The 21,994-nt window shown below is 39.1% G+C and overlaps 1 protein-coding gene across 1 annotated transcript in view; it reads right to left on the reverse strand.

Annotated features, from left to right (window-relative positions):
* Nucleotides 1–21,994, reverse strand: part of LDLRAD4 (low density lipoprotein receptor class A domain containing 4) — a 296,905-nt gene that overhangs the window by 189,409 nt on the left and 85,502 nt on the right. The window contains 3 exon segments of the mRNA XM_032223037.1: nucleotides 13,913–13,949; nucleotides 14,888–14,956; nucleotides 18,253–18,328. The gene's annotated coding sequence lies outside the window, so the exon portion shown is untranslated.

The raw sequence follows: 21,994 nt of genomic DNA on the forward strand, positions 1-21,994 counted from the left end.
ATCACACTAATTTCTGGGGCTGCCAATCCACATGTAAAGATTCAAGAAATACTGCAACTACTGTTTTATTATATGATGGTTGGGAAGGATGGCTGTATCATTTGAACCCAATTGAGAAGACGGTTTGTCTGAAAACAAACTAGCGTTCAAGCCATGAAACCAGGGACTAGAGAAGCCTTAAGTGTATGTGTGTGAGAGAGAAGGCATGTAGGTAGATATCCTTTTTACCTATTTTGTTAAGCACATGCTTCATTTGCAACAATGATTGGTAGGTATCTCCAAGGTGGGACAGCAAATATTCAGTCGATGAATTAACTACTTAATTTAGTAAATGCAGTTTTACTACAGAAACTGTTGATCTTTAGAAAGAATAGTGGTCAAACTATAAAGTATTGGTTGCACTTTAAAAAAAACCCTGCATAAATCTGTTTTCTTGGAAAGATGAATCAGTCAGTAATGTTAAAATTGTGTCTGCCATAACCAACAGCTATTTAAGAGTCAAATGAATGTAGAGCAACAAAAAAAATCCAAGACTCTTATACATGTTACTAGGAAAAGCAGAATGGTCTTCTTATCCAAAGCAAACCATGCTGCACAAATGAATCTGATTTATTTACAATGTCTTAGTAGTCAACATCTTCCGTCTGGCTGCTAAATAAAGAAGTGCAAATGGAACATTACCCAGACAAGCAAACAGTGTCTAAAAACCTGCAGACACAATCAGTTGCAGGGTGATCATAGCACTAGTATTTAAAAAACCGAGCTAGATTATACTTTCTTTTTCCTTTAATAACTGAGTACTTGCAACTTTGAAAAACAAGATTGATACATGAAGACTCTTCATGTCCCATCACATGCTATCTATGTTATAAAATAGAAATGATGGTAAATGTTTAATATTAATAATACATGCATTTCATTAAAATGTCTAATACTGTACACTGGTAACTAGAAAATAAACCTCAGGAAATACCATAGAAAATTAAAGAATATTTTTTTGTCAGCAGCTCGCCCCATATTTATCTTAACTCCATATCTCCTAAAAAAAATTCTGAAAGATTTTTTAAAAATAATTTTATGCAATCTTTTTTAACTTTAAAACAGCATTTCGAATCTTTACAGCCACACACACACACATAAGTCCTTTAACGTTATTTGCTATGTTTACATGAATATACAGTTTTTCACTTTACTATTATTCCTAGGTACTCTTTATGTATTAATTTTGTATCTAGTTTCTAGCCAATTGTACCACCTTTTCCAGATCTTATAGTATTCTGTTTCCTCTCTTTCTTTTAATTCCATTGTTAATTTATCCATTTTTGCACAGTTGAGCACCTTTTTTATTATCATTGCATTCGAAGGAATGTTTTCTTGTTTTCAATTCTGAGCAAAAGTAATTCTGGCTGCAGTTATTATATGGAGTATGATATATTGAATCTCTCTGTTTAGGTTTCCCTTTATAATCCCCAGTCAAAATAGTTCTGGTTTCATCTCTATTTTTTGTTCCATAATTTCTTCTAACCTTTTTAAAATTTTCATCCAATATGTCTTAGTTTTGGGGCAGGTCCACCACATATGATAGAATGTCTCTTGTTTGCATCTCCATGATTGCATCTCCAACAGTTTTCTAACCCATTAGGAAACATTTTGGCCAATCTTGCCAGGGATATATGGCAACGATAAAACATTTTGTACGTTTTCTTTATAGGCTGCTGACATTGTTAATTTATAATTTTTCTCCCATAATTTTTCCCAGTGTTCCAATTCAATGTTATATCCAAAAAAATTGGCCCAAATTATCATAGTCTTTTTCACTGATTACTCTTCCATTTAAAATTTTAAGAAACAGTTGTATGCTTTAGTTATCATTTTTTTTCTGTCCCCAATAATATTTTATCCAGTTCTTGTTGTTCTCTTTGAAAACTGTATTGTTCTAAGTCCTTTTTGTACCTTGTCTGGATTTGTAGATATGGCCACCAGTCTATTTCTATTCCTTGGGATTTTAGGTCTTGGTTAAGATTTAAGTTTCCCTTGCCCATCCAATATCTCTTTATTATATCTACTTTATTTAAATCTAATACCTTGGGGTATATTATAGCTTCCATTGTTGGTAGCCACAATGGTAAGGTGACCAGATTTTAACATTGGTAAAGCGGGACACCATTGACTGGGGCGGAGGGGGGGGTTGATTAATTTTTTTTAAAAATGGGACTTTTCAGCCCCTTTCCAAGAACCTTCCTGTAAATAGTCATAAAATATAATTATATGAATTAAATGCAGTCTTATTCAAGGATATAAATTATTGGCTATTTTTAAAAAATTAAATGTAATAATAGGCAGTCCTCAATATACAACAGTTCATTTAGTGACAGTTCAAAGTTAAAACAGCACAGAAAAAGGACTTCTACTGTTTTTCACACTTATGACCATTGCAGCATTCCCATGGTCCTGAGATTTACATTCGGATGCTTGGCAACTGACATAGATTTATGACAGTTGCAGTTTTCCGGAGTCATGTGATTCCCGTTTGCGGCCCTCTGTCAAGCAAAGAATGGGGAAAGCAGATTCACTCAACAACCATGATAGTAATTTAACTGCAATGATTCACTTAACAAATGTGGCAAGAAAAATTGTAAAATGGGGCAAAACTCAATAAATTTCTCACTTAACAGCATACATTTTGGGCTCAATTGTGGTCGTGCATTGAGGACTAGTTGCACTTATCTTCAGTGTTACTTCATTCTGCTGTAGCATTAAATTTCATATAGAACAAGCTTGTTCTTTCAGAATTGTGGAATTGTTATATAACTGTCTACCTTTAGAAAAGTTTCTCTTGAGTTAAACTCAGCTCCTATAATTTTATTGATGTGTTGTAATTTTCTTAGCAGTAGTATGGAAATTGTCATTGTTGCTTTTGGACAATTTTTAATATTTTCCTATTAAATATACAGTACTGAGATTCCCAGGTGGGTTCCCCTCCAATTATTAGCCAGGTTCAACCATGCTCATCTTTTTGAGAGCAGGCAAAAACAGCCAGGTTACATCCCTACAAATTAAAAGCTAAATGGGAAAAACAACAGTTTCAAAAATAACCTGGCAGTTTTTGAATATGTTTATGGTTTCTCCAGGAACTGAGCTAGACTCAAGGAAGATTATATCTTGTAAAAGGAATTATGGGGAAAACACTGAAATAGTTTAATCAGCAGAAGCATGTCTGCTTGATTCAGCAACAAGTATTATTAAATTCAGTGAGGCTCCTTCTAGCCTCCTTCAAGCCAATTCGCTCAAGATCTGCACCTCTGTACTGAAACTTCAATTCCCAAAATTCTCACGCAGGCATTTAAATCTGTTGTTTAGGAATTCTAGGCGCTGTAGTCTTCATTCTGCCAGGTTGGAAAATGCATTGATACTACTGAATGTATTTACTGTAGGATCCAATTATGCTCTGCAGAGTTGTGCATACTGTATGGGAGAAGTTCTGGCAGATGGGACGGAGCGAGCCGGAGGGGGTGTGTGGGGCTTACAGGGCCGTCTGGAGAGGCGAGCTTCCCGGAGGCTGGTCTCCCGCACCCCACGCCCTCCCCTCCAGCCGGGCGATGCCGCCGAGCTCTTTGCCACCAGCAATTCTCGGTGCTGCTGGAAGAAAGAGGCGGGCATGTAGTTTGGCCACCTCCATTGCCCGATCCCCGCAGCCCCTGCCAGTTCCCTTTTTACCCACACCACCTCCACCATGCCCCTGCCTGGGACAACCGCCGCCGCTCATGGCTCTGCCAACCTCTCGCCCTTCCCTCGTCCTGGGCTCTCCTCATGGTCTCTCATCTTGTTTCCGAAGGGGAGGGGTCCCTGGCCACCCGCAGCCTGTCCCCCTCTTGCCCCCCCACTTGTCCCCTCCTTAGAAAGGAAGGAAGGAGGGAGGGAGGAGAAGGAGAAGGAGGCGAGCTTCCCGGAGGCTGGTCTCCTGCACCCCACGCCCTCCCCTCCAGCCGGGCAACGCCGAGCTCTTTGCCACCAGCGACTCTCGGTGCTGCTGGAAGAAAGAGGCAGGCATGGAGTTTGGCCACCTCCATTGCCCGATCCCCGCTGGCCCCGCAGCTCCAGCTGGTTCCCTTTTACCCACACCACCACCGCCATGCCCCTGGCTGGGACAACCACCGCCGTTTGTGGCTCTGCCAACCTCTTGCCCTCCCCTCGTCCTGGGCTCTCCTCATGGTCTCTCATCTTGTGTCTGAAGGGGAGGGGTCCCTGTACATGCACAGCCTGTCGCCCTTTCGCCCCCCCCCACTCATCCCCTCCTGAGAAAGGAAGGAAGGAGGGAGGGAGGAGAAGGAGTTCGAGAGAGGGATGGAGATAGGAAAGGAGGCAAGAAATGAAGGAAAGAAGGAAGGTGATAGGAATAAGAAGGAAAGAGGGAAGGAAAGGAAGGAACAAGATGAGGAGGAGGAGGAGACAGAGAAAGGAAGGAAGGAAGGAAGGAATGCTCCGCAGAGGCAGATCTACAGAGATCTGCTGCACATGGGAGAAGTTCTGGCAGATGGGACGGAGCAAGCTGGAGGGGGAGGGGCTTACAGGGCCATCCGGAGAGGCGAGCTTCCTGGAGGCTGGTCTCCCGCACCCCATGCCCTCCCCTCCAGCCGGGCGATGCCGCCGAGCTCTTTGCCACCAGCGACTCTCGGAGCTGCTGGAAGAAAGAGGCGGGCATGGAGTTTGTCTGACCCACTGACTCCACCTTGCCCGGTCACACCCCCTTGCCTTGCGGAGGGCTTGCCTGGTGAAGAAGACACCTGGAGCGTTGGTGCCAGCAGGCAGGCGAGGTGCAGAGGGAGGGAAGCGCTGCTGCAGGTAGCTCGAGGCGGCGCGCCTTGTCACAAGCGGCTCTCCAGACACCTGGAAGGAAACAGCGAGTCGAAGGGTGGGCTGTTGCACCCCACGAGGGGTCACTGGGGGCCTCTGGGGGGCCGCTGGGGGCCTCTGGGGGCCTCGCAAGACTGCTTCGTTTCTGGTGGGTAGTTCTAAACGAGGCGGCAAGAAAACCACATGCAATTCAGTAAGGCTTACTCCTTAATATATTAGTTCAGGACTTACAGCTTAATGACGTCGGTTTTTCCATATTATATCTTTTCAATTTACTACTGCATAGCAACGTTGTGAGCTATAGTGCAGAATCCCGATGCTATCACGAGTAGGATAAGTCTTCCCTTGAATATCTAGGCTTTCTGCTTTCCGAAAGCATCTAACTGAGAGATTAAATATTTGTCTCAATGGATTGGGATGAGTGACATTCTCGTTCCTACAGAGATGGCTATTCTTTAGGCAAAGCTACAGCGCTTTTTGTCCTCCTTCGGAAGCCGTCTCTCATGACGTTTGCGAGCCAATCAAGAGTGTGGCTTTGAAAACCTGCGGCGTGATCGTGCTGCGCGGGAGCGAGTGTCTCTCCCCAAATATGGAGGACGCAGTAGGCAACTTGTATGTATCCTAGAAAATCAGTAAGACCCGCTGGTGGCCCCTATCTGCCATGGCCTTGCAGCCTCTTTACATTGGTAAAAATAAATGTTTTTTAAAAAATCGGGACTTTTTAAGAACGTGGCGGAATGCGGGACAAATTGTGCGAAATCGTGACTGTCCCGCCAAAATCGGGACGTCTGGTCACCTTACACAATGGGATTCTGATGTAATAGTTTCTTTTAATTCTCCCCCAAAGATCCCAATTATGCATGGGATTTGTTCTTCCTTTCCCAGATAAATGCATGCCAACCAAGCTGTAAATCATGGCCCTCTATTGTTAATATCCTTTTATTTTTAAGTGTTATCCAATCTTTAAGCCATGTTACGGCTACAGCTTGGTGGTAGAGTTTACAATCTGGGAATCCAAAACCTCACTTACTTTTAATATTCTGTAAAAGTTTTAATTTTATTCGGGCTTTCTTCCCTAGCCAAATGAATTTTTAAATTGTTTCGTTTAGTTCTGCAAAAAAAAAAAAACCTAGTATTTTGGTACATTTGGAATAGAAATAAAATTTTGGGTAAAATGTTCATTTTTATTGTCACAATTCTTCCAATTAATAACAAATGTAATTTGGCCCAATTTCCCAAATCTTTTTGTATTTGTTGTAATAGTTTAATATAGTTGTCTTCTTTTATAGAGGAACATTTTGCGGTCAGCCAAATTCCAAATTACTTCACTTTCTTAACTATCTGAATTCCCAATTTGCCCTCCAATTTCTCTTTCTGATTATGTGTAAGGTTTTTAGTTATTGTCTTTGTCTTCTCTTTATTTATTTTTAATCCTGCCACTTTACCAAATTTCTCTATTTCTTGCATTAGTACTGTTCCTGTTTCTAAAGTGTCCTCTATGATGAAAACCAGGTCATCTGCAAATGCCTAAATTTTATATTCTTCTTTTTCAATTCTTAATCATTTTATTTCACAATTTTGCCTAAAAATGATACATTTTTGTATCAACAATACTAATGATAGAATAAATAGAAGGGGAGATAGTCGGCATCCTTGTCTAACCCCTTTGGCTCTATTAAATTTCTCTGTTAATTTCCCATTTACTATTATTTTTGCCATTTGGGTAGAGTACATCGCCTTGATCATCCCTATCAATTTTTCTCCAAATTTCATTGGGATTAATTGGGTAATAAGAAACTGCTGCTTTAAATTATTGAACGCTTTCTGTGCATCCACAAATATCAACACTGTTTCTCAGGGTGGGCTTCATAATATTCTAACACACTCATTATAATTCTTGTATTATTTTTTAAATTGTCATTTTGGAAGAAATCCATTTTGGTCTGGGGAAATAATTTCATTTAATATTTTTTTGAACCTTTCTGCTATTATCGTGACAAATATTTTATAGTCAGCATTTAGTAATGAAATTGGTCTATAGTTTTTGATCTGCTGATTGTTAGTACCCTCTTTTGGAATTAATATTATAAAATGCCTCAATCAATGAATTTGGTAATCTGACTTGCTCTAGCGCTTCATTATACAGTTCCAACATTGGTCCCTCAAGTGGCTCTTGAATTTTTTTGTATAATTCTGCTGGAATCCCATCTGGTCCTGGTGTTTTATTATTCTTTTGTTTTTTTAATTACCTCCTTCATCTCCGTCATCATTATTTTATCATTTAGCATTTCCCTAGTTTCATCTGATATTGTTGGCATATCCCTCTCTTTTAAGTATTGTTTAATATTGTCTTCTAATATGTTTTCTTGGCTATATAATTTTTTTAAAAACTTTTGGATGATATTTTTTTCCCTCTGACTGGTGATGAATGTTCCCCTTCTCATTCTCTAGTTGTTGCATTAATTTTTTTCTCTTTCTCTTTTTTCAATTTATACGACAACCATTTCTCTGGTTTATTAGCATTTTGGAAGAAATTTTGTTTCATCACTTTAAGATTTCGTGTCATTTCTTCTTGTAGCATTAAATTAATTTTATGTTTCACTAGATCTCTTTCTCCTTTAGTTTTATTTCTTTGTGGTTCTTCCTGTAGTGTACATTTCAATTCTTTGAGTTTTTTCTGGAGTGCCATTTGGTGTGTCTTTTCCTTATTTCTCTGTGCCACATAGGTTATTGTTAAACCCTGTATATACGCTTGTTGTGGCCCATACATTTTGTAGCATTGTTTGTTCTTTCCGATTTTCCCTAAAAAAATAATTCGAGTTCTTTTTCCATCTTTTGCACATATGGTTTTTCTTTTAGAATCCTCTAGTTTAATGTCCATCTCATTCTTTTTCTTTGTCCCTTCCATTGTATTTTTAAGGGGTTATGGTCAGCCCACGTGTTTGGCAAAATCTCTATTTCTTCTATATCACTAATCAGTTTTGAGTTCAGCCATGCATATCAATTCTCAACAGTCAGGTCGTCATGCCTCCAGATCTGCCATAGAAGCTGATTTCTTTCATGTCAAATCTGAGGGGTTCCTCTTGTTGTAAGGGGAAATCACACTTCTCTATATTACCTCCATGGTCTCCCCTCTAAACCACTGATCCCTCCACGAAACACGAAAAACCAGGCAAACTAAATGGAGCCCTGATCGTTTGCTCCATACCTGTGTGACTTCCACCAGAAGCTCCAAAAGTTCTGAAAGATTTTTAACTTTCCCTCCAAGTTGCTGTAAATTACAAGAAAACAGGCACTAAATATAGACACAATTCAGATACTTGACAAAAGAAATTAACATGGAATGTGTCATCATAGGTTATATATGCATGTCACAGTGTGGATGGAGAACATTTTAAGAACAAAAACTGTAGTCTATACATACATTTCTACCAGAACCCCAGACAAATCTGAGCTTCCTGCATTTTAACTCAGTTGTGTAACACACACCCCAAAAATGTACTAACTATATACTGCCAAATAGTTACCATACTAAGAATTGAAAGTAACTTTTCAGTCATTGTGGTAATAATACACCCATCATATGAAGTTAAACAAAGGAAGTAATAAATCAATTACATTTGTTGGAGAATGGTTGAAATTATACTCTAGCCTGTAATATTTCTAAATAAAGGCATTAAATGCAATAGAAGTTCTCCTAAACAAGCTTCTAAAGTCTGGATATTAAACCCAAAGTAAAATACTTTCTCAAGAGTTGTACTTGACTATGTTCTTTCTGCATTCAAAACCTTCCTGTTTAATCATTCCTTTTCCATTTGAATTAGTTATTTATTTCCATTGCTGTTCTCAGATTTTTTTCCTATTTATTTTTTTATTGAAGAAGGCATTGAGTGCTCTCAGAGAAAATGGAAGAATAATTGATAATATCAAAACGAAAATAACATTTCATGAAATATGTCTTGTATGGTATGTTCGCGTAAACAACTTATGATTTGTCAAAATTGATTTTGTTGCCTAACGTAACCCAAATCAACGGTCTTAACAGCATGTTTTGTTCCTATTTACTCTCAAAGAAGGTCAAATAGTTTTTGCAAAGAGGTTTATTTGTTTGCTTTTGGCAAAACTCTTGGAAGTACTGACTGAGAACTATTACAAAACAAAATTATAATAATATACTGTTTTGGATCCCTTAAGATTAAAAAAATACTGAATATTTGTAATGGGAAAATTTGGGATTGTGTCACTTTTTAAAGTAACTTTTGTCATTGAAAAATATGTTTTTCGACAGCTGAAATGAAGGATTGTCAGATATGAATGAGAACAGTGCTCAGTCTGCTTGCAATTTTTCCTGTACACAGCCCTAATGTGTTGGGGTATAAAATAAATAAAATAACATTTTGAGTGAATGAATTCTGCAACAAAAAAGTCTAATTTTTCAGAACAAATGTTGTGCTTTTTTCCCCCTTTAAACATTATCAAACATTACTCCTCATCAATTATTTTTGTCCTTCATCTTTATCTTTCTTACTCTTTTTACTGCAGCCATCTTTTCCCCAATCTAATTATTTGCTATGGCTGGTGCAAGAGAGAAAGAAGAATCTGTCTACAGGTAGTCCTCACTTAATGATTATTTGTCCAACGACTGTTGAAATTATGATGGTGCTGGATGAAGGGACTTAAAACTGGTGCCCAAACTCATCGCATGTGATCAGCATATGCAATCTTCTCTGCTAGCTTCCTCAAAAAGTCAATGGGGAATTTGGCAGGAAAGTTTGCCAAATTCCTGCCGCCTGTCCAGAGGACTCCCTCTAGTTCCTGAAGGCTGGCTGGAAAAGGTCCATCATAAAAAACAAGCAGGAAATCCTACTTGGATTTTGGAAGGAACTTTTTCACTCAAACTCCTTGAGAGCAAAAACATTGCTTAGCAGACAAAATTCCACTGCGCCATGCAAGATCAATCTATCAAGAAGTGCTTTTTGCTTTCAAAGAGACTAGGCGAAAAAGGAAGGGACATTTTCACCCAGCCTCCTTGAGACCAAAAGCACGGCCTGATGGATTGATTTCACTCCGCAGGGCAGTGCTTTTCTGCCAAGCCGTGCATTTGTTTTCAAGGACGCTGGATGAAAAAGTCAGTCCCAAAATCCCAGCAGGATTCTGGCACAGGGCATTTGCAGGATGAGGCTTTTGCTGCCAGTCCTTGAAACAAGAGGACTTCCTCTAGTTTCTGGGGGCTGTTTCCAAATGCCCAATGCCGCAAACACTTCATGTCAAAATCCTATTAGCATTTGAGGTTGGAGTTCCCTTCTGCCCATGGAAGGGAGGGGAACTGCAACATGGAGCTGATGAAAAAAAGTTTCTTTTTTCCAGCCCATTTTCCCTTCTATGCACGGAGGGGAGCTGCCTGCCATGTCCTTTCATGTTCCAGTCAGGAGTTGCGGCGAAGGGCAAGAGCTCACCCCACTCTGATGCAGGCATGCTAACTTCCAACCCAGCATGCTTACCATGTGATCCACCGTGTTCCTACTGAATTTGATTATAAAACCGTGCTCTCATTCTTAGCAGTTTTCCATATCTGAAAAAAAGAGATAACTAATACTTTTTGAAAATGTTTTCATTTACTTACTACTGAACACTAGAGTTTTATATAATTTTTAAACCTATATGTTTTCACTGAACATGTCTATATTTGGATGCCATCGTTTATAAATAAACTGCGAAATTAGTTCAAGATAGCTAGGACCTCGTATCTCACGACTTTTTAAAGGCAAAATATTTTATCAGGTACTTTGGATGTTCTTTAAGTGTATTAAATATACAAGTGATCCTCACTTTAATGACCCCTTGTTTGATGACTTCTCGAAGCTGTTGCAGTGTTCCCAATCACATGATCAAAATTCATGCACTTGGCAAGCAGTTCACAATCATAACACTGCAGCATCCCACAGTAACATTTATTTAGCCACTGTCCATTCACTGCAGAATGAAGGCCTCTTTCACATATTTCCAACCAATACAGTCCTGAGCTTTCTTTTGCCAATTGGGCCCACATACTGGCTGATGTCATTGATCCATCTTGTTTGTTAATATTATATACATACATATACATATACATACATGCATGCATACATACATACATGCTGGTCTTGTTGTATTCGGGTCTTTTCCCGTGTAAGATTGAGATTGCCTTGGCAATGTTTTGGCGAGGTCTCACTCGTCATCTTCAGACTGGGTTTTGGGCTGAAGATAGCGAGTGACACCTCGCCGAAACATTGCCAAGACAATCTCAATCTTACATGGGAAAAGACCCGAATACAACAAGACCAGCATACCTACATCCGTGAAAATCTATGAATATATATATAATTATAATAATTATATTATATATATTATATAATTATATATTCCATAATTATTCCATAATTGTTCTTCTCTATTTCTTTATATAATTATTTCTTTATATAATTTATTTATATTTATTCTCTATTTCTTTAAATAATTATTCTTCTCTATTTCTTCCATAATTATTCTTCTCAATTTCTATGGCTTCCATAATTAATGGAAGCCATAGAAATAGAGAAACACCCCCCACAACAAGAATAAACGTGATGATACCTCCCGCCTACCAGACATCAGGAAACTAGCCCTAGTAAACAAATGAGTCCCAGCCACAAAAACCAACACCAGACCCAGAACAACACAGGACGCAACCACCAATCACCCTCACCAGACTCAAACCCAAACCCATTCCTTAGACCAAATACAACCACCATCCAGAAGCCAAACCGCGGCATCACCAAGTGCTGCACCCCGCTCTGACCCCCCACACAAAGCAAACTGACACACGCCATGAACACATGGCCAGACCACAAACGCGGAGCCAAACCAAAGCCCGGGATGTTACACCTCAACCATCTGCTCAGGACATTATATCACACAACTCAGGAGGTTACAACCCAAAGGCTCAGGATGTTACAATGTAGCCAACCCCCCCAGGAGGATATATCACAACAATAGAGCTCAGGAGGTCATCGCACAGCCCATTACCCAGGTCATTACAACACAAAAGAACAATAGGCACACAGTCAGTACCTCAGCCACACAGGATGTTACAAAACAGCTGACTAATCTGCAAACATCAACTCCATCAACTAATCAAAATGTTACAACACAGCCAACCAATCTGCTTGCAGCAACAGAGCCAGCACTCCACACACCGCCACCAGTATTTATAGAGGAACGGCAGCTCCGATCACCCTTTGCTCGCACAGGCATGAGGCTGAAGACACCAGCCTGAAGATGATGAGTGGGACCTCGTTGAAATGTCGCCAAGATACTCTCAATCTTACACGGGAAAAGACCCGAACACACCAAAACCTGCATATATATACATATATACATATATACATACATACATACATACATACATACATACATATGTGTGTGTGTATTTAAAGTCACAACCCCTGGTATGCCCAAACATGGGAGGAAGTCTACTGCTTCCATTCTCTGTCCATCGGCTCGTCACAAGAGACCATCCAGACAGAAACCCAATATTTTTACTGTTGCCTTTGTTACATTTGTGTCAGCCACACAGCCACACACTGTGTCAGCCAACCTTTATTTATTTATCAGCACAAATACAACATATATATATATATATATATATATATATATATATATATATATATATATATATATACATACACACACACACACACACACACACACACGTGTGTGTGTGTTTATGTATGTATAACACACACACAGTTATAGCATTTCTTCAGAGCATTTTGGCAAGTACCTCACGCAAACAAATCCTCACAACAATGAAAGAGTCAAGTCCTACTCCAAAAATCCTGACATACAATGCCATTATAATGTTCTTAAAAGAAAATCAACAACTATTCAAATGTCCTTTACAGCCCTCTCTAAACAGTTTACAGAGTCAGCATATTGCCCCCAAGATGGAAGGCTGAGTCAACCTTGAGCCTGGTGAGAATAAATCTGCCAAACTGCTGGCAGCCGGTGATCAGCAGAAGTAGCCTGTAGTACTGCACTCTGGCAGCCGGTGCCACTGTGCCACCGAGGCTCTTATAATGCCATTTTGATAAAGCAAAGACCACTTTTAATCAGTTTCAATTTATTGCTAAAATACATTTCTGGGTAAATTTCTTGTTACTGTGGGCCACTGTAATGTTATAATTTTATATAGTTTTTTACTTCTTTTCAGTTCTTCTGGGTTCATATGAATGCTTTTTACTTTTGTAGAGGGTGCATATGTCTGAGCCTCTGTGTATTTGGCTGGTACCCACAACCAATGAGCTAGTGGGGAGAACTCTGTCATTGGTGGAAGCTGGAGAATCCAGCAGTGATGTGCAGTGAGGATTACGGTTGGTGAGGCAAGAGCGTGGCGGCGGCGAGAAGCAGCGTCCCCACAGCTGTCCCCGACAGAGGCGTCTCGCATTTATGTCCGCCATAGATGCGAGATGCCTCTGTTGGACACAGTGGTGGGGATGGAGGCGGAGGCGAGGTGGAGGAGCGTGGCAGCGTCGAGAAGCAGCATCCTGGCAGCTGTCCCCAACAGAGGCATCTCGTGTTTATGTCCACCATAGACGCGAGACGCCTCTGTTAGACATAGCAGCAGGGACGGAGGAGGCGGGGCGAGGCGGTGGAGTGCAGCAGTGGCAAGAAGCAGCGTCCCCGCAGCTGTCACTGACAGAGGCGTCTCACGTTTATGTCTGCCATAGACGCGAGATGCCTCTGTTGGACACAGCGGTGGGGATGGAGGAGGCGGAGGGGTGAGGCGGCAGCAGACAAAGAAAGGGGAGAGGAGGAGGAGGAAAGGGAGAGGGGAGCAGGACAGGGCTCCCAGTGGGGGGGAGAGGGCTGTCCCTCTCTTCTCAAACAAATTCTCTCTCAAATTGAGAGAGAGTTTGTTTGTGTGAAGTGAAGAAAGGAACACACGGACACACACAGACACACACAAATTACTCACAATAAAAAATTACAAATTAAATTACAATAATTTTGAATTCACCCTCCCGTCCGACCCACATACCTTTTCCAGCTGTGTCACAGAGGATTTCAACTCTCCTCTTGTCCGCCCGCCATGATGAAAATGTAAAAAATGTAAAAATAAAAAGGCAACTTAAGCAAGAGTTGTTGCTGCCAGATCAGGAGACAGAGAACCACGTGCCTCCTTTGCATAAGGAATTTTTCGCATTTTAACCCTTGCCTAACTCTGAGCAAGGGTTAAAAGGTGAAAAATTCCTTATGCAAAGGAGCCCGTAGTTCTCTCGCCTCCCCCTGCAGTTAGCACTAAGCAGAGTCATCCACTGTGACTCTGTCAGCAACTACCTTAGCCTTTTTCCTTTTAATTTTCCTTTTCTTTTCCTCATGACACTGGTGAGGCCCCGCCTCCCCTACCTCCCCTGACTGCATGTTCCTGGAATCCAGTATAGTACTTCTTGGTTCTCTAGGCTATCACAAAGCCTTGGAGACACCTGAGGCCTCCAAAGCTGCATGAGGCCACAGAAGGAAAGGGAACGTTTAGAGGTGAAGCCAAGTAACCAATGTTTTTGAATTTAGCTTGGAGAGACTCAATCATAGTATCAATTAGGAAGTTGTGAGCATCCTACACTAAGCTAAATCAAAAAAATATTAAGGAATTCCTGGAAGCTTGGCATTGAGACAAATCAGCCATCAACTGACACATAAATAAACCATATTTATACAACAAACAAAATATATCCTCTTTAGCAGCCAACACCCAGATAAGCAGGGATTAACACCAGACAAACAATCAAGTAAAAAACAATACTCCAATTAAAGAATTAGCAAGGAAAAAGCTACATCCTCAGCACTGTTGGCAGGCCAAACTATTGTTTATATAGTAAACAGGAAACAAACCCTACACTCTCTTGCACTGATGTTAATTCATTGGGTAAAGAAATGTTTGTAAGTGATCCACCAAACTCAGAGAGTACTCAGGACTCCAGTGGAAGATGTGACAGAAATTCAAGAGTGAACTGACCTCAGGAACACCAGGCCTGCTTCTTGAAAGTAGTCTCACTGTCCAGCCCTCAGTTTCTACTCTCAGTGTCTAGGAACAAAGGTAAAGGCAATTTTAGGCTGCATCACAGAAATATAGTTCTGTGATATTCAGACCAACATTCAGTATTATATCTAGTTCTGGGTAAGGTTTGGAGAAAAACATGAACAAGAAATTGGAAATTTATGAAGAAAGATTGAAAGAACTGGGAGTGAGGGTGTGTATGGCAGCATTTTTCAATTATTTGAAAGCATGTAAACAAACATGGGAAAAAGAGATGCTGCCTAGGTAATGGTCAGAAAAGAGACATCATAGCTGCAGCTGAATTGTAGGCAGGATAAGAGGTTCAAAAGCGACTCTTCCTAGTTTATCTGATTGTAAAGGAAATGGTGGAAGAATTGTATTTTCAGTCTTGCAATAGTCTGTTAACACAGTTTTACAATAATGCAGAATTAGTTATCTAATCATGTTTCCTGTCTGGTCTACCTGGTAAAACTGACATGATGTCATAGGACAATGTTCTTCTCTCAGAAGTTCAGTTGCAGAAAGGCAGATTTAATCTGAATGTGAAGAAAACAGTCTTAAAAGATATCTGCATGATAGTGATAACAATTATCTGGAGAGTTGGTGAATGCCACATGGTTGCGTGTGTTTAACTGTAGTCCAGAGGTTAACTATCAGGAATATTTTAATTTACCATATTTTTCAGAGTATAAGACACACCAGAGTATAAGATGCACCAAGGTTTTGAAGAGGCAAATTTTTAAAAAAAAGTTTTTGCACTCTGCAAACCTCGCAAAAACTAGCCCGTTTTCTGTCCAAAAAACAGGCATTAGGAAGCTTATAGAGTGCTCCTGAGGGCTGGGGGGGGGGGGAAATTGAGAAAAAAAATGGCTCATTTCTGCCCTCCCCAGCCCCCAAGAGCTTTATGAAAGCCTCCTACAAGCTATGCACAGCCATTTTGGTGAACGGGGCAGGGTTTCAGGAGGCAAAAAATGCTGTATTCAGTGTATAAGATGAACCCAGATTTTCAGCCTCTTTTTTGAGGGAAAAAAGTGCGTCTTTTACTCCGAAAAATACGGTAGAGTCCTGCATTGATGAAATGGGGGTTTCACTTGATTGGAGAAAGATGGAGTACATTTTTCACCTTCTTTAAAGCATTTAAATATACATGCATAACAGGCATGCATCCAATTTTTAGGGGTTTTTTTCATCAAACTTTGCAAATTCAGAAATGACAGAAACAAAATCCCTAGGTTCCAAGCAGTTTTTCACCATCTGTTACTCTTCAATTATATTTTAGTTTCTTAAATCTGTATTTTTCTTTCACTTTCTGTTAAAGAGGACAACAGTAGATTAAAATCAGAACATAATACTCTGTGTGTGTGTGTGTGTGTGTGTGTGTGTGAGAGAGAGAGAGAGAGAGAGAGAGAGAGAGAGAGAGAGAGAGAGAGGGAGAGAGAGAGAGAGAGAACACATATAGAAATAAAACCTTATAGTTTGTCTAAATTTCTCATTTAATAAAGACCAATGTCTCACACAACAGTCCAATTGGTATTATCAGATTTTCCATCAACAGAGATCTCTGGCATTTATAGCAGGATTGATTGAAAAAAAATCATGGTCAAGATCAGAAAAATACTCAAGGCACAAATTTTAGTACTTAGCAAAGTTTAGTTAAATTAAGTACCGTGATCTCAAAATCTGGCAGGGGTTCAAGTAGTCAGAGTAAGAGTCAAGGGTCAAGGCTATCACAAATCTGTTGGCATTTGAAGTACAAGGAGTACACTTTCCTCCATCGAAAAGGACTCCTCTGAACCATTCATGTCAGAGTGCCAAATAAGCTTTCATGAAGACTATTTCATGAGACAAAATGGGGCAAGAAAATGAAGACGTCTTTACACAGCACAACTCAGAAATCAATAGGTATTGTTCTATCTGTATCCTTTCTTTTTGTATCCAATCAGCATCAGGAATAGCACACCCAAAGGAGAAAAAACTCATAGATTGAAAGAACTATGAAATTACTTCCATCAGCCAAGGGGACTTTAGATTTGCTTTTCAGTCACACCCATCCCTCGTTAGTCATGACCCAAATCAATTGGGGGTGGGGGATGGAGTTTGATAGAGGTTCAAAGCAAGCATGATGAAATCTACTAAGCCAAAAGAACCCAGGTAGTTATGAAAAGGACCATACATGTCCTCATCCACAAATCAATAGACTTTTTGTGAATCTGTATTAAGAAAGAATGCTTGCCAAGCCTATCTGAGGAGTCACTATAATTAATTTCTTCAGCATTTAGCAGATAAAAGCATTTAGATTTGAGAGGAACTGAACTCCAGTTGGCCTGAGCCCTCATTCTATGAAGATCTTATGAAGCCAAAAGAACTCAGGTAGATATGAAAAGGAGCATATATGTCCTCATCCACGAATCAATACACTCTTTTGTGTATCTGTAGTAAGAAAGAATGCTTGCCAAGCCTATCTGAGGAGTCACCATAATTTTCTCAGCATTTAAAAGATAAATGCATTTTGATTTGAGAGGAACTGAACTCCAGCTGGCCTGAGCTCTCAGCTTATGAAGATCTTATTCTGAGGCTACATTATGAGTACTCTGGATGTAAAAAGAACCCCTCTATAATTGCAGTTCTACGACTTGGACTCCTGTCCTCTGAGTCTCCATAACGATGCACTATAATTTTTGACCAATTTTTCACTTTTTAAAATTCACACTACTAGGGTGGTGCAGTGGTTAGAATGCAGTATTACAGGCTAATTCTGCTGACTGCCAGCAGTTCAATTCTCACTGGCTGAAAGTCGATTCAGCCTTCCATCCTTCTGAGGTTGGTAAAATGAGGAGCCAGATTGTTGGGCAATATGCTGACTCTGTAAACCACTTAGAGAGGACTGTAAAGTACTATGAAGCAGTATATAAGCCTAAGTGCTATTGCTATTGCTATTAAATGAAAAATGCAGTTGTTCTGTTCAGTTTTCTTTCTCACACATAGAAAGAATCTGGCACCCTTTATATAATTTCTTTCCAATATTTCACTGACTTGGAAAGAGTAAAAAAGGAAATGGAAAGTATCTATACAGGAATACTTGATAATCAAACCTGTAGCCATGAGGGATCCAGTGAAAGTTTTTAAAATATATATATATAATCATTATAACTACTTCCTTCCTTTAATAGGCAGAATCTGTAATACTGTAATATCCATATACAATAATATTATTGCACACAACTTTCAGGATATCTTGAAGAAAAGATAAAATAAGCCAAGAACTAATAGGCAGAAATATATAAACCAATAAGAGCAATAAGTACCAACTCTTATCAACTCACCTATCAACAAAAGCTCTGGATAATTGTGAAGTCTCTTTTTACTTCTTAGGAGGTTAATTCAATTCCACTAGTGCCACTAAATTAAATAAATAAAATCACTTTACTTTGGCAGTGAATACAAAACAGAGCTGACAATGAGAAAAACACCATAATTTCAGAAAGCCAGAAGAGCAGAAGTAGCAGAGCAATTAATCAAAACTCTGTAAACCTTCCCTCAAGTAAGAACTCATCATTAATATACCAACTCTCAAATTCATAAATAATAATCAGGTTCTATAATTTAGAAGTCAAGCAATGTGTTCTTTCTGTGAATTCAAACAGTATTTTTATATCCCGTGCAGCTGCAATGATCTCCCCACCCCCCCAGGCTTTGAACTTTATAATTTGCTATCAGGAAGTTAGTGAAAAACTAAACAAAATATACAAACGTCTGAAAACCTGAAGCAATCCCTGTATTTTGTTCTTGGATATGTTGGGACAAAAAAACAGTCAAAGTCCAACCAACATAGTGCTTTAACATCAAAATTAAATTAAATATACACTTGTGCGCAGTATTTCCACATCTTGTCATTCATAACAGTAGGCAAACATCAGTAGTAAAATATATATATGAAAAATTGGCCAATAAAATCAATTCAATAATGTCAAATAAACCAACCTCTGGACATTCAAACCAGTGACCCTGTTTGAATGGAATTATGGAATCTTCTGTGGCTGCAGTATTAATTGTATAGCAACATTGCAATAACTCTCCCCATTCAGGTATTACGCCACTTAAGTTAAGAAAACATTTGTTAAATATATTTCTCTAAGAACAGTAAGCTTCATTAGTTTTGATGTTTAATAATTTGGATCCAGACTGACTACCTGTCACACTACTTCTGTAGCATATAAAATTTCTTCCATAATTACATACCCAAAGTATGCAACCGTCTGATCCTGATTGGAATGATTAATGTCTAATGAAGAAACCTCACAGCTTCAGACAGATTTCACACCATGCAGATATGCGCTGCAAATGAGAATACTAAACCAATTGCAGCTTTATGCCAAATCTGTTTAGTGGGTCAATGAATATAAAGTATATATGGAGTGGATTTTAAATATAGCTCTTCAGCTGTCAATCGTCTCCACTGGCATTCACGAATATTAAATGATCAAGAAGACTAGTTCTTATAAATCAAGACCTCCAATAACAAATCTTAAAATAAGGCCATATTTACCCATTAGAGAAATAAGGTTTCTTTCCCTCAAATAACCTGTAAGTTGGTGATAGGCTTCATTTTATTTCCACTCATGGGAATAAAAGAAACTAGCAACAAAGTTGGAATAAAGAGCTAGGAAAGTGGGGTTAATAAGTCATATTAGCTTAATTTATCCAGCAAGGGGAAGCAATAATAACTAACAACAAATGCTGGCCACCTTGCAGGAGATTAGCAAAATTGTTACTCTATATAAGAAAAGGAACATGAAATCTCCAGAATTAGTTTTAAGTTATAGTCAACAAACGTAGATAATAGTTATGCAGGATTTGAATTTGAAGCAGGAAAAGTGCTTTAGATCTTTCATGGGTACCCTTCTGTACTTCTGGCAAGCTTTTAAAGGAGCTTTACCTTTTCTGAAGCTCCCACAGTTGCTATAGGGACTCTGGAAAATCCCGGAATTCCAGCGGGCAACACCAGAAACAGTTTGAAAACTGCTAAGTTTGAAAAACACTGATATAGGCAATAAGCAACTTTTGCCTATTTTGGATCCAAATATTGCTCACTTAAGTTGATAAACTATATTACAAGGAATCAAGTCTTCTTAAATTCAAGGATGCATTCTGTTCAAGTAAATATCACCCTATCTCATTTTCATATTGCCAAGATGCAGAAGGCAATAAAGAAACCCAATTTTAGTTAGTCTCACGAACACAAGGTAGGGGCACTGCCATTCAAATTGCCTTTCCTCTTAAACATCAATCCCACTCCTGGTTACCTGTGACATTAGCAGACACTTCTTTAAGTCTTTTCTAACAAGATCCAGATTTAACCTTCAGCTTGCTTCATTAAAAAATAATATTTCTTCACAATACTGATTACATCTTCTTATTGACTAGTACTATTACACAACTCTAGCTATAAAATGCAAAAGATTTGCAATGTTTAATATATATTTCAAAAATGAGAACCAATCTGTCTTTGTATCGTCTGAAGGAAGAACATATTTTCTTCATTAAACTACTAATAATGTGAATTTCTTTAACATCACTTTCGTAAGTAACAGAGTGTCAAGTTAAATGCTATAATGAAAATTTTCAAAGACATTAACTGAAATGCCTTTGCAAGAAAGTGTTTGAAATGCAACAAGAAATTTTATTGAATTTAATAAAAAGTATAAGCATAAAAGACAAGAAAGCCAATCTCTTATGTTCTCCAGAACTAATCAATACACTCCATGAAATGGTAGCAATATCACGTTTCAAACTGATAAGTTTGTCTCCTCTGAACTCTTATCTTAACAAATTAAACAAACCAATAATAAAAACAAAGTTTATACTTCCAAATTCTGGTAAAGCATGCAAAACTGTGGTAGAAACTGTACTTTAAATTTCACCCAGTGGGCAGGATTTCCATGAAACCTTAATCTGGAAATAATTCCATGAAGTAATCTGAGAATTTATCTGGTTGGTTACAATTTCAAAGTACTCCAGAAACAGAGGAGTAAAAATATTCAATCTTTATCTGTATCTCAGCCAGCACGGAATAAGTGATATAGCCCCAGACTGCATTAAGCTGCACTACATAGTGGTCCCACTGCCAGAATGTTACTGAAAAGCAGAAACTGATTATGTTAATTCAAGGCGTATTTCTCTGCTCTAATTCTGAAGTCCACTTTTCACTCCTGGCCATTTTGGACAGCAGTTTGTTGCAGGCTAAGTAATTCCAGGAGTTCATGGACTATTTTGCAGAAGAGGGAATGACCCTTCATCAGAGTCAGTGTCCCCCATGTTCCCTTAAAATACTGCAATAGCACAATTGATATAATTCTTGCCTTCAAGGAGAACCTAGCAGAACATTTTTAAAATTACTATTTCCTTTTCCTGAGGTAACTAGTCCACCTCTCTTTTTTAAGCGAGTCCAGGGATATACCATTTTATTAACCTTCTAGTTACCAGAGATAGAATGATTACACTCTCTGGATTGTTATACTTACATGCACTTTCATGCTCCAATTTTATATATATGTGTGGATGTATTTGTCCAGGGAGAGCCATCCACAGGAAAGAAAGTACTTAATCTTTTTTCTAGGGGAAAAAAAGAAGTGAGGGCACAGTAATATAAGAATTGTCCACTGGCATGGTGACTTGCCAAGTTATCTCAATCTAGACAGGTGTCAGGCCTGCAGCCATCATTTCTTGTGTATCTCAGGCCTGCCACACTTTCTATTATTCTACTATGCATTTTCTATTGTGGGAAAATGGGGGGGGGGGATTGTACGGAGTTAGATGATATGTAGCCATAACAAAATTCTTTCTAGAAAGCAAAGGTCATCCTTTGTCTTTGCACCTCTGCACCTGACCAGAACTAGATGGGTGGAAGCTGCCAGCATGGCAGTGGGAGATTGGACCATGTGATGGACTTGTGGGTGTGGGGGCAAGATCTTGAACTTTCAACTGGGTGGGAAAACTGGGAAGCCTTCAGATTCGAGTTTTCCCAGATGTGCCAACAAGGCTCTCTTAATAAATTGGAACTTTGAG

This window comes from Thamnophis elegans, chromosome 8, assembly GCF_009769535.1.
Source record: "Thamnophis elegans isolate rThaEle1 chromosome 8, rThaEle1.pri, whole genome shotgun sequence".
NCBI lineage: Eukaryota > Metazoa > Chordata > Lepidosauria > Squamata > Colubridae > Thamnophis > Thamnophis elegans.